General features: G+C 32.9%; 4 long non-coding RNA genes across 4 annotated transcripts; 2 read left to right on the top strand and 2 right to left on the bottom strand.

Moving 5' to 3' along the window:
- Positions 1-3,304: 3,304 nt before the first annotated feature.
- On the bottom strand, positions 3,305-4,510 carry LOC121117531 (uncharacterized). Its single transcript, XR_005864198.2, has 2 exons — positions 3,896-4,510; positions 3,305-3,841 (listed from the first exon to the last, which is right to left on the bottom strand). It is a non-coding gene; the product is annotated as an uncharacterized lncRNA (long non-coding RNA).
- A 455-nt stretch (positions 4,511-4,965) lies between these two features.
- On the top strand, positions 4,966-6,027 carry LOC139905396 (uncharacterized). Its single transcript, XR_011780100.1, has 3 exons — positions 4,966-5,100; positions 5,159-5,228; positions 5,290-6,027. It is a non-coding gene; the product is annotated as an uncharacterized lncRNA (long non-coding RNA).
- A 1,845-nt stretch (positions 6,028-7,872) lies between these two features.
- LOC139905397 (uncharacterized) lies at positions 7,873-11,301 on the top strand. The gene is made up of 3 exons (XR_011780101.1): positions 7,873-8,310; positions 8,389-9,140; positions 9,199-11,301. It is a non-coding gene; the product is annotated as an uncharacterized lncRNA (long non-coding RNA).
- Positions 11,302-13,394: 2,093 nt separating this feature from the next.
- Positions 13,395-13,940, bottom strand: LOC139905318 (uncharacterized). Its single transcript, XR_011779977.1, has 2 exons — positions 13,636-13,940; positions 13,395-13,549 (listed from the first exon to the last, which is right to left on the bottom strand). It is a non-coding gene; the product is annotated as an uncharacterized lncRNA (long non-coding RNA).
- Between the last annotated feature and the right edge of the window lie 255 nt (positions 13,941-14,195).

Genomic DNA, 14,195 nt, shown 5'->3' with positions numbered 1-14,195 from the left:
ATTTGTTTAGATGAGATCTTATAATTTTGTCAATTCAAAATTGCGAATAAAATTGCAAAATACATTTGGTACTAATTTTGCAAAAAAAAAAAATAAGTAAAATTTATTTCAATTGTAAAGAAGAACAAAAACATATAAATATTTTTTTCGTTTTTGCAAAAAACAAAGATGTGGAGAATAATGTTTTTTTTTTTTTTTAAAAGAACACTCGATACCTCGTTCATTTGTGCAAATATTGCAAAAATTATGTAATAAGATTTTCTGGAAATTAAAAACTCTTCACTACACTGTTAGAGTCTACATTTATATATACGAAATTTTGTGGAATTTATTCATAAAAAATAGAAAATTGACGTTTGTGGGAATAAAAAGGTCAATCTACAGGGTGTCCACGATAAATTGGAACTACTTTAAACTTCATTTAGATCTATAATGTGGATATTCGGGGTTAAATCATACTAATATAAAAGTTTGCATGAGCAATACACTATAACTTCCACCACAATTGTTTTGACAACAAACAATAGTCATCAAGTCATCATGGAACAAGCAAGGAGAATTTCGAATTGGCTCGCGCAGGACACAAGCCCTCTGCTATCTACAAGCTTCTTAACTACCCCAAGACCACGGTGTATCGGGTCTTCAATGCCTGGGAGGTTGAGGGGAAGGTCTGCCGCAAGGCCCACAACATGAGAAGTGGCCGAATCTGCACTCCCCGCATCCTTGAAAGCCTCCGGAAGTCCATTAAGGCTTCGCCGGGGACTTCCTTGTCCAGGTTGGCCAAGAACCGTGGAGTGAGCAAGCAGCTGGTCTCCAAGGCTTTGGATGAGGACCTCGGGTACAGGTCATATTGAATGGCCAAACAAACACATCCTCACGACATCCATGAAGGCCACCAGGCTCACCAACAATAAGTGTCTCCTCAATGACCTGAAGAGCCATGGAGGAAGAATCATCTTCTTCTCCGACGAGAAGAACTGGACTGTTGACAGAAGCTACAACGTCTAGAATGACAGGTGGCTTGATAAGGAGAGAGAAAAGGTCCCTGCGGTCTTCACCACAAAGTTCCCGGAGTCCATTACGAGGGATTGGAATGCTGTCAATTCCGCGGAAGTCATCAGGGCATGCAAATCCTTTAGGGGCAGGATGGAGAAGATGGTGGCTGCTGAGGGAGGACATATTGAATAAATTTATTGTTTAATATCATGTCTAACTTTTTCATATTAACAAATACACTCCAAATTCCATTTTTATCAAGCAGGTTGAATTTTAAGAGAATTCCAATTTATCGTGGACACCCTGTATTGTCTCACACAGAATAGATTACAAATTTGTCCTGACCCAGGCGCTATAAGCTTATTATTTTTTGTAAAATACCAAGTTTTATCGTAAAAGCCTAGGGTATTACATAACATTTTACAATATTTGAATGTACAGACGGTCCTAAGACCCCCATGAGGTTTGAAGCATAAAAAAGATGCATATGTTCAGTGCATTATTAGTACAATCAAAGACAATGGTTAAATTAAAATTGTTAGATAAATATAATATCAATAATAAAAAGTTTTTAAAATCCATCTAATAAAAAAAAACATATGACAAACAAAACTTGTTGAGAACAAGTGTTCCCAAAAAATTTACAAAATTAATAGCATTATAACTACGTATACATATAATGGAAACTGGTATTTTTATTTATTTCCATTAAAACTATAGATTAGATAATGGGTTAGAAACTTTGAGAATATTTTACCTGATTCTTCGCTTAGAATATTTATATATAGGTATGTATATATATGTATTCACTTATGATAAATTAAGAGATGTAAACAATGTCCAAACATTTTGTATATTCGTCAATTAGTCAAATTTTGAGTAAAACATGTGTCTATTCATCTATTACAATATTGCATTGATATATGGATACACCAAAATGTTTAATTTAAGTTAAGATATATATATTTTTTGAAACAATATTACGATATAGCTACATAAATGGAATGGAGCATTGAATAATTCAATTTTGAAATGACCAACAGCTATAAGTTCACTGGGTTATAAATACTTTATGTTCGGTGCTCTCTACAATGCTCCAATATGGACATTTTATAAATAGATATATATATTTTTTTTAAGGGGGGGAGGGGGAGCTGACAATATACGACGTTTATGCATAGTATATTTTGGAATAAATATTTGGAACTCGGAAACAACTGCATCATCCTAGAGACGTGGATCATTGGAAAACGCTGCAATTGAATTAAAAAAAAAACTCAGAAAATTGACTTATTGATTAAAGTTAATTTATTTTTTATATTATATATTGTATTTTCTCTATATATTCTATATAGGAACAAAAGCACAAGAACTGAGACCGATAAGCAATATATTGCGGGCTTGGTTCGACTTTGTTGGTTTAAGAACTGGATATGTTAGACCCATAAGGGCATAACCTTAATTGTATCATAAATAGGACATATATTATGGTATTAATTATTATACGAATTAATAAACCATTAATGTATAATTGAAAACTCTTCTTCTCTTTGGTGGAATATTCAAAAAAGGAAAAAATTAAATAATTTCTTCTTTTCCTATAGTAATTTTAGAGTATTGAGTTATCAATACTGATAAAAATTCAGTATGGAATGAGTGTGTTAAAAAAAACCCAAAAAATCAACATGGTAACCCTGACAAATTGATGAATGTCTTGGTGGAGAGAAAAAATAATGTTCATGACGTTTTATTAGATCAGCTAACACCAGCTGTTACTAGGCAAGAAGGAGAAAAGTATAAAAAACAAGGTCATTTGATAGAATACTCCGATATCGATCCTCAATTCCACTATGAGGCCATCAAGAAATCACAATTTTAGCTCTGCAAAAAATCCTCAGGGTTACGCTCCGTCTTTTATGAGCACCCACGAATGTTCAATCAGGTTTTGAATATAATTGAATCTATTTAGGAAACGAGTTAAATAATAATGACAACTTCTAGGAAAAAGAAAATTGATACTTCAGATTACCAATTCTAAAACAAACCGGGATAGTTAAAAAATACAACGGATTTTCATCACTGTTCATCAATAATCCCTATTTATTATATATTGCAGTCCATGTCAGTACGATATCTTATGAAAAAATGTTAAAATACTGCACCATTGTATCTCTTCCAGCTAACGGTTACGTTTCGTTACTTTATTTTAATGCTTTAGTCAATAAAGCATATCGATATAGGTACATAAACTCTATTTCTTCTTTTTCACCAGATACCTACAACGTGAAAGAATTTATAATAAAGGTTATTTTTCATCAATCAAAATACTTTTATAGGTACCTATGTTATTATTTATATAATGATAAAGTTTAAAATAATTATTAATAACAGAGGATCCAAGATTTAAAATATTATTAAGCTGTAATGGAAACCCATGCCTGCAGACTTATAATGAATTAGATTATAGCTTGACTGTCTTTCTTGATTAGAGCTGGGAAGCCTTGCTTTCATTTGACGTTCTCTTTCAGCTCTCATTAAGTAGTAATCATTAAGTTGAACGACGAAGTTCTTGCCCAGCACACAAATGGGGAAATATTGCCAAGAATAGAAATGATATAGTAGTTTCCTCCAGTGAGAGGTTTGCACTAGTCTAATATTTTATCATGGTTATCAGACTGGAACATACCCAGCAAGATGTATATGAAGTCCTTGTTCACTCCGTCCATTAAGTTCTCAGTAAGCTCAGCTGCAGTCATACCTGTGTGTTTGGTTGCAAGAAAAGTGGGTGTCAGGGTTCTTAGGGATACTGTCATGGCCCTGCCGGCATCTGGGAGCACCTCATCGCCTTCGAAAAGATTAATTTTTGTATTACTAAATAAGGTTTTTTTTTTAAATTTACCCGTCTTGAATTTACAGAGACTTGGTCTACTTTTTTGCCGGAGACTTTGAAAATCTGGGAAATATACCCATATGGATCCATTTTTACCCTTATTTAATGGTAAATCCCTTAAAATTCTCAAAAACAATGCCTTAATTTTTCAAATTAGCTGCAGCTTGACAATTTCTCAAATTAAAGATGAAGAAATTATTCTTTTGGATGTCTGATTTGAATTCATTATCTGTTATTGAATTATTAATATGAAGTATTGAATTGATTTATGGGTTGAAATTTTTTTATTCAAAGAACTGCGCCTCATATCAAATATTTGTAATCATCAGTGCACCAATAAGTAATTACTTTGACATAAAAGGTAGGTAGGTATGTAAATCACAATAAATTGCGTGTAATAAAACATTAGTTAATTAATTAATCAATTATGAACCATGAATGGAAGGGATGCTCATTAATTATTTGTGGGTTTCATTTGTTATAGAATGCGTACAATCTTCATAGATACCTAGATTAGTCAAATAACTACGTACATACATATCTAGTTTGTTTCAGTTGTAAGGTATTAATGAGTTCCTGAGTAGAGGAATTTGTACCTGCTTAATGAGGTACAGGTAAGTGTGGGATTTCTGAATAATGAAGATGAGCTTAAATGATGTAGAAGAAAAAAATATGTATAGAGGGTCTTAAATGGAAATACAATCACGAGGAAGGCGATAAAGGATGAAGATCGATTGACTTAATGAATCGTTTAATCATAAGTTGCCATGATGGCAAGTTGGAGTTGTCCATCATAATTACTTGTATAGTAGAGTTTTATAGATATTTATTTAATATTCTAGAGGAAATTTTCGTTAAAAGTATCTATGAATAATTGTAGTTAATAGTAAATCGTTTAGGTTTAGAATTTCAACAGAAATAAGCTATATATAAATAGAATCTTTTTCATTTTTCATCTTTAAGATAGCGTATTCGTACTAGTAATACTTAATCATTTACCTCATATTTCCCTCTTTGAGTTTGTGTACCTTTGCATTTCTTCGATTAGTTCTTGACTAGTGCTCTGTCGTTCGCAATCAGTTTGATACAAATGAATATCGTAGTGTAGTAATCAATAATGTGCCATATTTTTAAATGTATAGAAGACGGGAAAAAAAGAGATTTTATCCTTCATACATACATAACATCATCTCTCAAGCACCAAATCTATGCAGGTACTTCAAAATTCTGTCCATAAAAATAAGCATGTGCATCCCCTTCAACCATAACCAGGCGTGGACAAACCATATAAAGCATTGGTATACGGGAACCATAAAACCAGACCTACTTGTACGCAGGCAAGGTAAATCCTTCGAAATCGCGTTTTCGAACAGTACTTTTATCTGTTATATTTATCTCCATAGCCGTGCCGTGCTCTCAGCGCCTGCACCGGAGAAAGGAGAAAACTACTCCTCGATGAGTTTTTCAGAACACAGAAGCCCTATCCGTTCCTGGGAGAAACACCCATCACCCTCACAGAGACTCTATCCTCTAACAAAGGGACAAGATCACCCTGCTTGTCTCTGGGAGAAACATCCACCATCCCAACAGAGCCTCTACCCTCTAACAAAGGGACAAAATCACCCTGCTCGTCCCTGGGAGAAACAACGATCTTCTCCAGTGTAAAACATTCATCCAATGAGGTGAACGATAGAGTAATCACGTTAGAGAACATAAACTCCAGAGGATCAAACCCACAATGGGTGATGTGGTCCCTGACACGGACACACCTCTCCTCTTGACAATGACCATGGTTCTTTTCCATCTTCGACGAGGCACAAACCATACTGCTCCGCCTTTGAGAAACGGACTAGTAGTCTCCCTGTCGACTAACAAGGATTGCCCAACTATAGCAAGGTGAACCTCGCCGACGATTCCACAGCAGGGAGGTCACGTTGAATAGATTCCATCCTCGTCACCAATGTTATGCCTTGACGTTATATATTTTATTACTTAATTAGTCGTTCTCACCCTTACTTATTTACTGGCTCCTTTATATACATTGTAAATATATATATATGTTAAGATTTAAATATCTTTATTCTAACTGAGAAAAAATGATAATTCCTTTACATGCAAATAAAAAGGAAAAAACTAGAAAACTAGGACAAGGTACTACGATGAATAATTAATATCATCTAAACAAGTCGAACTCCTACACTACTCCCCCTAGACGACAAAGGGAGTAAAGAGATCGTCTAGTTAGTAATACACAATAAACTGCATCATAAAAACATTGATAAATACACAAATAGATAATTCTCCAGTTGTAGATCTTGTGCATATTATAGTCAGATATAGTTATAGACGCTGGAAGGATACAAGAAACTCCTAATGCAAGTTGAAGTCTATCCATCGATAGATTTTCAGGTCTTGATTCAAAGTTCGATTTATTGTAACGATCGTGCCTCTCAATCACCTTCAACGGGCCCAAGAAAGTTGAAGAAAGATACTCTTTTATGGCTTTATTTTTAACAAAAACGAAGTCGTTTGTTTTAAATTGTTTGTTAATGGCTCCTTTATTAAAGTGTCTCGGAGGAACGTTTGCTATTTTCTCCATTGTTTTAAAGAAACTTTCGACGTCGTATTTGCCAGAAGTAAAGGTGGACACATTAAAGAAATTAAAGACCATTGATCCTGAGCGGCCTGTGAGTAATTAAAAAGGTGAATATTTAGAAGCCAGGTCTATTGGTACTGAGTTCCTCAATCCCCATAAAACTACAGGTATTGCATTAATCCAGTCTTCTTTTTCTTCCAGCATTCGTGCTTCAAGTTCGGTATTAAAAAATCTGTGGAAACGTTCTATGAGTCCTTTGGACTTTGGATGGTACGAGGTTGTGTTCTTGCTTGCAATCCCAAGTGTCCTGCAAAAACCCATCCATAATTAACTTGTGAACTGTGTTCCTCGGTCAGACAACATGGTTTCTGAAACTCCAAACCTCGAAATCCAACCACTGAAAAAATTATTGACTATTGTCTTGGAGGTTATATCCGGAATAGATATAACTTCTGGGCACCTTGTGAAACGATCCATAAATGTTAAGGTATAGCGCTGTCCCTGAATTAGTGGGAATGGACCGATTATGACTAGGTGAATAAAGGAAAGTCTTTCAGATGGAGGATGGAAAGACGACTTTGGTTTTGATATTCTGAAAGGTTTGGTTTTCTGACACGCTTAACACTCTCTAGTGAAGTTTCTTAAGTCTGCTGGCAAATTAGGCCATGTATAAAACAGTGAAACCCTCCTTAACGGTTCTTTGAATCCCGGATGATTGTCAATGTCTACAGAGTGCACGATTCTTTGACACAATTCTGGAGATGACACAGCCACACGGAATGAGTCAACATTGACAAAACCAGCAAGAAATTTTAAACTTAAGTAAATTAGGATCCTGCTTCTTTTGATCCTTAATTATATTTTCAATGAAGGTTGGGCCTATTGTGATGTAATTTATACTTCTGGAAAGAATATCTGCAGTATGATTTAATTTTCCAGAAACGTGTTCGATATCACAATTGAGTTCTGCTATGAATGGAAAAGTACTGAAATGTGTCCAAGAGGGATTGCGAATGTCAAACACAGCTATTAAAGGTTTGTGATCCGTGAAAACTTTAAAAACTTGTCCATCCATAGCCTTAGAAAATGTTTGATGCTTTCCTTAACACTTAATAATTCCCTATAAGATGTAAAATATTTCTGTAGTGTAGTTGAAAGAGCCCGAGACCAAAAAGCTAGAGGTTGCCAGTGTCCATTTACCTTTTGCTCAAGAACAGCTCCCATTCCTGTATCAGATGCATCAGTCATCAGGGCTAAAGGAAATTAACTATCTCTGAATGTAAGTTAAGTACTTTTAGACAAGCTATTTTTAATACTATGATAGGCGTGTTCATGTTCTGTATTCCAATTAAACTCTACATTCTTCTTTAACAGGGGGTACAAATGAACTGTCTATTGAGACAATCTTTCGATGAACTGAGAGTAATATTGTGCCATGCCCAAAAATCTATCCAGTTCATCTTTTGATTTTGGAGTCGGTACTTTTTGGATTGCCTTTACCTTACATTCTTGAGGCCTAAAAACTTTTGATGAAATACAATGGTGAAGGAAGTCTACCGATTTCATGAAAAACTCACATTTTTCATGGGAAAGGATCATACCGCTATTTTAAGAGTTGATAAAACCAGGTTTAATGTTCTCCAATGCTCATCCATCGACTTCTAAGCGACAAGGACATCATCAAAGTACATAACTACATTTGGAATTCCTCGTAGAATTGAATCAATGAGTCTCTGAAATGTCTTAGCAGCATTTTTAAGACCAAAAAGCATCCTCAAATATTCAAATAAGCCGTTTGTAGTTTTATTTATAGAAGTGCTATTCATAGGTATTAGTTGTACGCTCTGTGCAAATCAATTATACCAAAAATAGTCATACTTTTTAGACTAACCACCAAATCTCTTAGATTTAGGAGGTGATATCCATCAATGTCTGTCATCCTATTTAATTGATGATAGTTGTCGCACATTCGCCAGCTTCCTTTGGGGTTTGGAACGACGTGAATAGCGGAAGAAAAATTAGAAGAGGACAGTCGTAGGATTCCTTTCTTCAACAATTCGTTGATTTCGTCTTGTACAAAATTTAACTTCTCACCATACAACTTGCGTGATTAAAGTAAAGTCTCGATATTATCTCGATATGGTGTTCAACTCCATGAGTTGGATAAGTTTCAATGAAACTTTTATTATCAAAGACATTATTATATTTCGATTTGATTTCTTGAGTCTTCGATAGATCTGAAATGAAGCATGGTTCATCTCGAAATAACTGTTTATTGAAAGTATCAATTCTAAATCTGAAATTATATAAAATAACTGCACCCAAAATTGGACAACCACTTTGTAGCACAATAAATTTCTATTAGAGATCTTCTAGATTTTCTAGATTGAGAGATAAAGTTGCTGTACCAATAACATCAACGAGGGCTCCTCCATATCCAATAATAGGGGAGAGATTTTCGCAAACAAGACTTTTACATTTCTTAAATGGAATAACAGACACTTGCGCTCCTCTATCTACCAGCAAGTTAATCAAATTTGAATTGTCTGTGATGAAAAAGAAGTTTGATGGATCATTTACAATCTCAGTCCTGTGCAACCGAGGACAATTTAGTTTTTTGAAACAAGTACAATAAAATGGCAACTAGTTCCTGTACAGGTATTTGCATTCATTCCAAATTTAGAATTATAATAGCAAATCTCTTTTTTCTCCTTAGATTTAGTAAATTTGAACCTGTTATGAAGAGTTTTTTTGCAAACATGATTGATAGGAAGCGAAACAGACGAGTCTTCGACAGTGGAAATATGTGAACTGCTGAGTTCTTTGGATAAAACACACATTAGCTTCAACTCTTCAATTGAATAGGACTGGTCTTGACCATCAGAATCATTGTCTATTATCCTTGATTCGGTATTCCCGTGTTTCCCTTTGGGAGTCCCTCATCCTCCTTCGTGTGTCACTAGCGTCCCTGGCGCCTTTTTGTGCCTACTCCTTTCGGCAACGAGAATTGTAATGAATAAGTGGTGTATTACTCTTAAATAGGTAAATGGTAAATACACATCACTTGACCAGGTGTGTTAAGACAGAATCTAAGTAACAGGGAATCCAGGACAACCCAGGAGTAACGTGGAGGAAATAAGACTAGGTATGATATATAAGGAACATATAACGTATATTATATTGAGACATAATACATACTACTCTGACATACAATACGGATCTCAGCCTATGTATACTATGAGATCAAACATTATTTTAAATATACATATTAAATAATGATAATAATAAGAAGTGGAAGAAGATGGGGAAGGCGATAAGGTCCTTTAATCCTTCTTACATACATACGTAACAGTAACAATTGCTAGAATTTTCAATTTGATATATAGTACCAACTGTTGTGTAAGAAAGACAGATTTTGACAAAATACAGAACCCACTCATATACTATGCAGGCAATATTAAAAAGTGTGGGGGAAGTGAAACCTCAGTCGTACACGCGTAATGGTATAATCCTTTATTTCTATTAACCTTGGTTGATAGTAATATTTTCCTCTCTCAACAGTAGCCAGAAAAAATTAATAGTAGGTTCTATTTTTATATGTCTCAGGTTTGTTCAAAGATTTTTTTGTTGTCTTACCTTGTTATAATCATATTGGGCAGTGAATACTAACCCAACAACGAAGGGAAGACTACCAAGCAAGGTGACTATATATAAAGGTGAGGCCAAGGAATACTAAAAACAACTGGAAGTGCGTCTTAAAGTCGCACTCACTTTTTTTCTACACGAGGAGGCTGACACATTCTTCCTTTGTTTAACAAATTATAATAAAGGAAAACGTGGTTCACCAAAGTTAATTAATTTTTTTGTTATTACTTAATTAATAATGGTGCACAAGTGATCTGCTCCTGGATGCAAGCAGGGCTATGACGGCATTACTAAGGATCCATATGTGAACTTTCACAAATTCCCCATGAAGGACTCCAAAATTCTAACCAAATGGCTTAGGGTCATCCCAAGAGATACGATTTACAGACACCAACAGCGAATTCAAGACTATGCAGTCTGCATTGTAAAGTGACTGATTTTATTACTGAATCTTTTGGTCAATCCCATGATAAGCCAATTTAAGATATCTGCCTCTAAAATAACAAAATTATTCTGGCAAGTGAAAAAAAGTGAATTCTTCTCGTCTTATCAATCTAAATAAATTAGTAAATATACTTTGTTGTACTTCAGTAAAAAATTGTTTATTTAACAAATATCCACTGTATATTACTAAAATGTAAATAGTTTCCTTATTTGACACAATTTAACTTGTTCAAGTCTATCCATTCAAGGCCGAAGAAATCTAAAATCTTATCCCTGAAAGTAGATCAATATGATATGCAAATTGAGAACATTATGGGGAAATCTTCCTTCTATTTAACTTTTTCAAGAGGATCTTCAACACCAGCAAGGAATAGTATTTATATTGTCGGATATATATCAAAATCATTATCCAAAAACTTGCTATGTCTGTACATCTTTAAAATATATAACTATGATATGACCTTAAATCAGGAAATAATAAAAAAACTTGCAAATTTGGTCACTGCTTTCTACCTATATTCCTAAATTATCGACAAACTTTTCAACGTTGTGGTGAAGAATTCTGCGCTGATTACTGAAGATAAAATATTTGCCATCATCAATACAACAACATTGCCAAACTGTATTCCAACTAACATATGATTGTACTTCCAATATTATATTCATATTATTCCATACGAAATAAAAACGATTTTTATACTTATGTAAAAAAATATATATGCTAAATGAATGTCGAAAGTAATATAAATTCAATTTTAAATTGTCTGGGTATGGCATGAAATTATTAAGTTAGAGGATAAATATAATTTAGGATAAGTTAAGAAATTGATTGATTTAAGATTGTTTTAAATTGTTAGGAGTCGGATAAATTTATCAATGTTTATAAATCGTGCTAGTCATTTCTACTGAGTGTTGCCAGGTGGGGTTAAACAAAATTAGCTAGATACACTTCTAAAATCAGCTAAAAATCGGCTAGTTTCAACAAATATCGGCTAAATATTTCTTTTATAAATCTAGTGACGTATAACGGACTATTTATTACTGATAACTCCTATAGAGCGTTTTGACGCTACGTCACAATGAAAGACAGCAAAAATAAAATAATAAATACCAAAACTATTGCAAAAATTATCTAAATATAATTTCGTAAAACAATTAACATATATATACTCGAATACATATAACAAAAACAAAATTATGAATAAATTTTGCATAAAATATTCAAAGTAAATAGCTAAATATATCTTCATTTTCTTCAGAAGGACCATCTTCTTTTGATTTATTGTACATTTCATTTGATGCTACACGATCAAGAACTTCATTTGGAAAATCATATGATACACAGTTTTGAGACATTATGTTAAGACCATACCATATATGAAGTAGTGAATTTACTGTTTCAGGATCCATTTTATTCCTCAACTTCGTTTTGACGAAATTCATTTGTCTGAATACCCTTTCAACTTCGGTATTGGAGTGAGGCAAACTCAATATAGTTTAGGCAATAGACTTAAGTTAAGCTAAAGGGCCCGTTGTCTTGAAGCAGATCTAGCAAACCAATTATAGGTATCGAGAACTCAAATCAATCGTATATCTTAATAAAATCTTAGGGATCTTAGTCTTAGGAAAACCTTCATACCAGGTTTAGCCAATTTATATCAAGTATTTATTAATATGAAAAATAAATAAAAAAGCAGAATTTATATAATTATAAATAGTGATGTACCACTAGCAAAACTCGTAAATTGATATTCAAATTTTATGAAGTAAATAAAAACTCGACTTGTGGGTATAATAAGCCAAGTTTTACTCGGAATTGGTCAAAATATGGGATTCTGTTTTACTTTTTTGATGTTATGCAAGTATAAAACTGTATCACTTGGGAAAGCTAGAAACTGAGACTATAGAAGGAACCAAGATTCGTAGTGTCCTAATAATCATAGATTCTTTTAAACTGTCATATAAGTTTCACAACTAAAAAGATAATTCGACGCCCGAGCAACATGGCACCTAAGACAAATAATTCCAGAGTATTTTTGATGTAATACAATAATTAATAACCATTTATTGGTGTTTTCAAAACCAATCAAAAGTAGAATACTTGATACACCAGGAGGAGACATGAGACAAGGTAGGAGGAGACATGGTATAGAGTAGGATTAAAAATGTTACAACAGGATGAAACCTGTAAAAACTGTAATTTATTATATTCAAGCATTTATTTTAATTATTATTACAGTTTCTCAGCATAAATTTAATACTTATAATTACAAATATAACATAAACTAATCAAACCTTTTACAGAAACAGAGCATAATTAATAATAAAATTTAAAAAAATATTTTTTACAAAATTACAAAAAAAAACAACATAATTAAATATAATATATTTACGAGTACGAGTATATTTAATAAAAATGGTGTGTAACAAGTCTCCTCCATAATGTTTGAATCAGAATAGATGATGTGAACTGAATATTGAAACGATTAATATATTACAAGCATGTTAATAAATTGAACAACATGCTAGACTATGATATTTAATAAAATTAAATTAAAATCTCATGTTTTATAATAGGAATATATATCAATAAACACTTACCTAAAATGTTTATTTTTTAAACTTTCAATGTAAAAATTCTCTGTAACTGTGAGTATTAGGCAAACCTGGTTTTATGTTAATTTGATGAACAAAGGAAGACATTTAACTTTATAAGAATAGGGTTCTCAGATAACTTTACATTTTAAAGTTATTAGCAGTGTAACATGTCTCCTCCGTAACAAGTATCCTCACTCTCCCCTATATAATATTTTTTAGAATAAATTTTACTTAATGAATTAGATTTTTATTTAACTTAAATATTCTAAAACATAAAATCAATCATTAAAATGTTCTTCATTGTGTAGTAACAAGCTTCATGAGTTTCAAGGCGAATTTAAATACCAATCGTAGATATTCCTTTTAAAGATGAATTACTGCTTCCTAAAAGTGAAAATTGAAGTTGATGAATTATTATAACATTAATAATGAACTATTTCGCACTTTACAGATTTTATACTTATACTTGCCTTTTTGGTAAGAGAATAATTTGAAGTAAGTTGAGTACCCTCATTATCCATTAGGCCCCTAAAATCACATTATTAAGTAAGACGAAACGGCTATTTAGTATCAATATTGAATGTTTTGATCCTTGTGTTGTTTGTCTTCATCAGTTGTCTCTCCCTTCAATTTTTTCATCAAGTAAGCGCTATTTTTTATCTTTATGCATTATAGCCAAAGTTGATAATATTGTAGAGAAAAACACGTGCAAGGAGAAGGGAGAAAAAATACATATGGTGTCATTGTTTAAAATACTGATGTGATTATCTGCTGCCTGCTTTATTATAATTTTTGAGGGTATAACGAAAGTATTTATTAGTAAAATGTTTAATGAAGATATACTACGTATAGTTGACTTATACGTTTTTTATCCATTACAGTAGATTTGAAAACGTCACACTCCATGAAATTGTAATTCATTATGAACCGTATTCTCAGAATAGCTAATGAAACGACAAGTAGAGTATTTCGAAAAGTATTTGAAGTTCCAATTTTAAAAAAGAAGGCTTAAATTAAATATAATCT

Source organism: Lepeophtheirus salmonis, chromosome 5 (assembly GCF_016086655.4).
Source record: "Lepeophtheirus salmonis chromosome 5, UVic_Lsal_1.4, whole genome shotgun sequence".
Lineage (NCBI taxonomy): Eukaryota > Metazoa > Arthropoda > Copepoda > Siphonostomatoida > Caligidae > Lepeophtheirus > Lepeophtheirus salmonis.
This window is presented reverse-complemented; position numbering and strand designations above follow the sequence as displayed.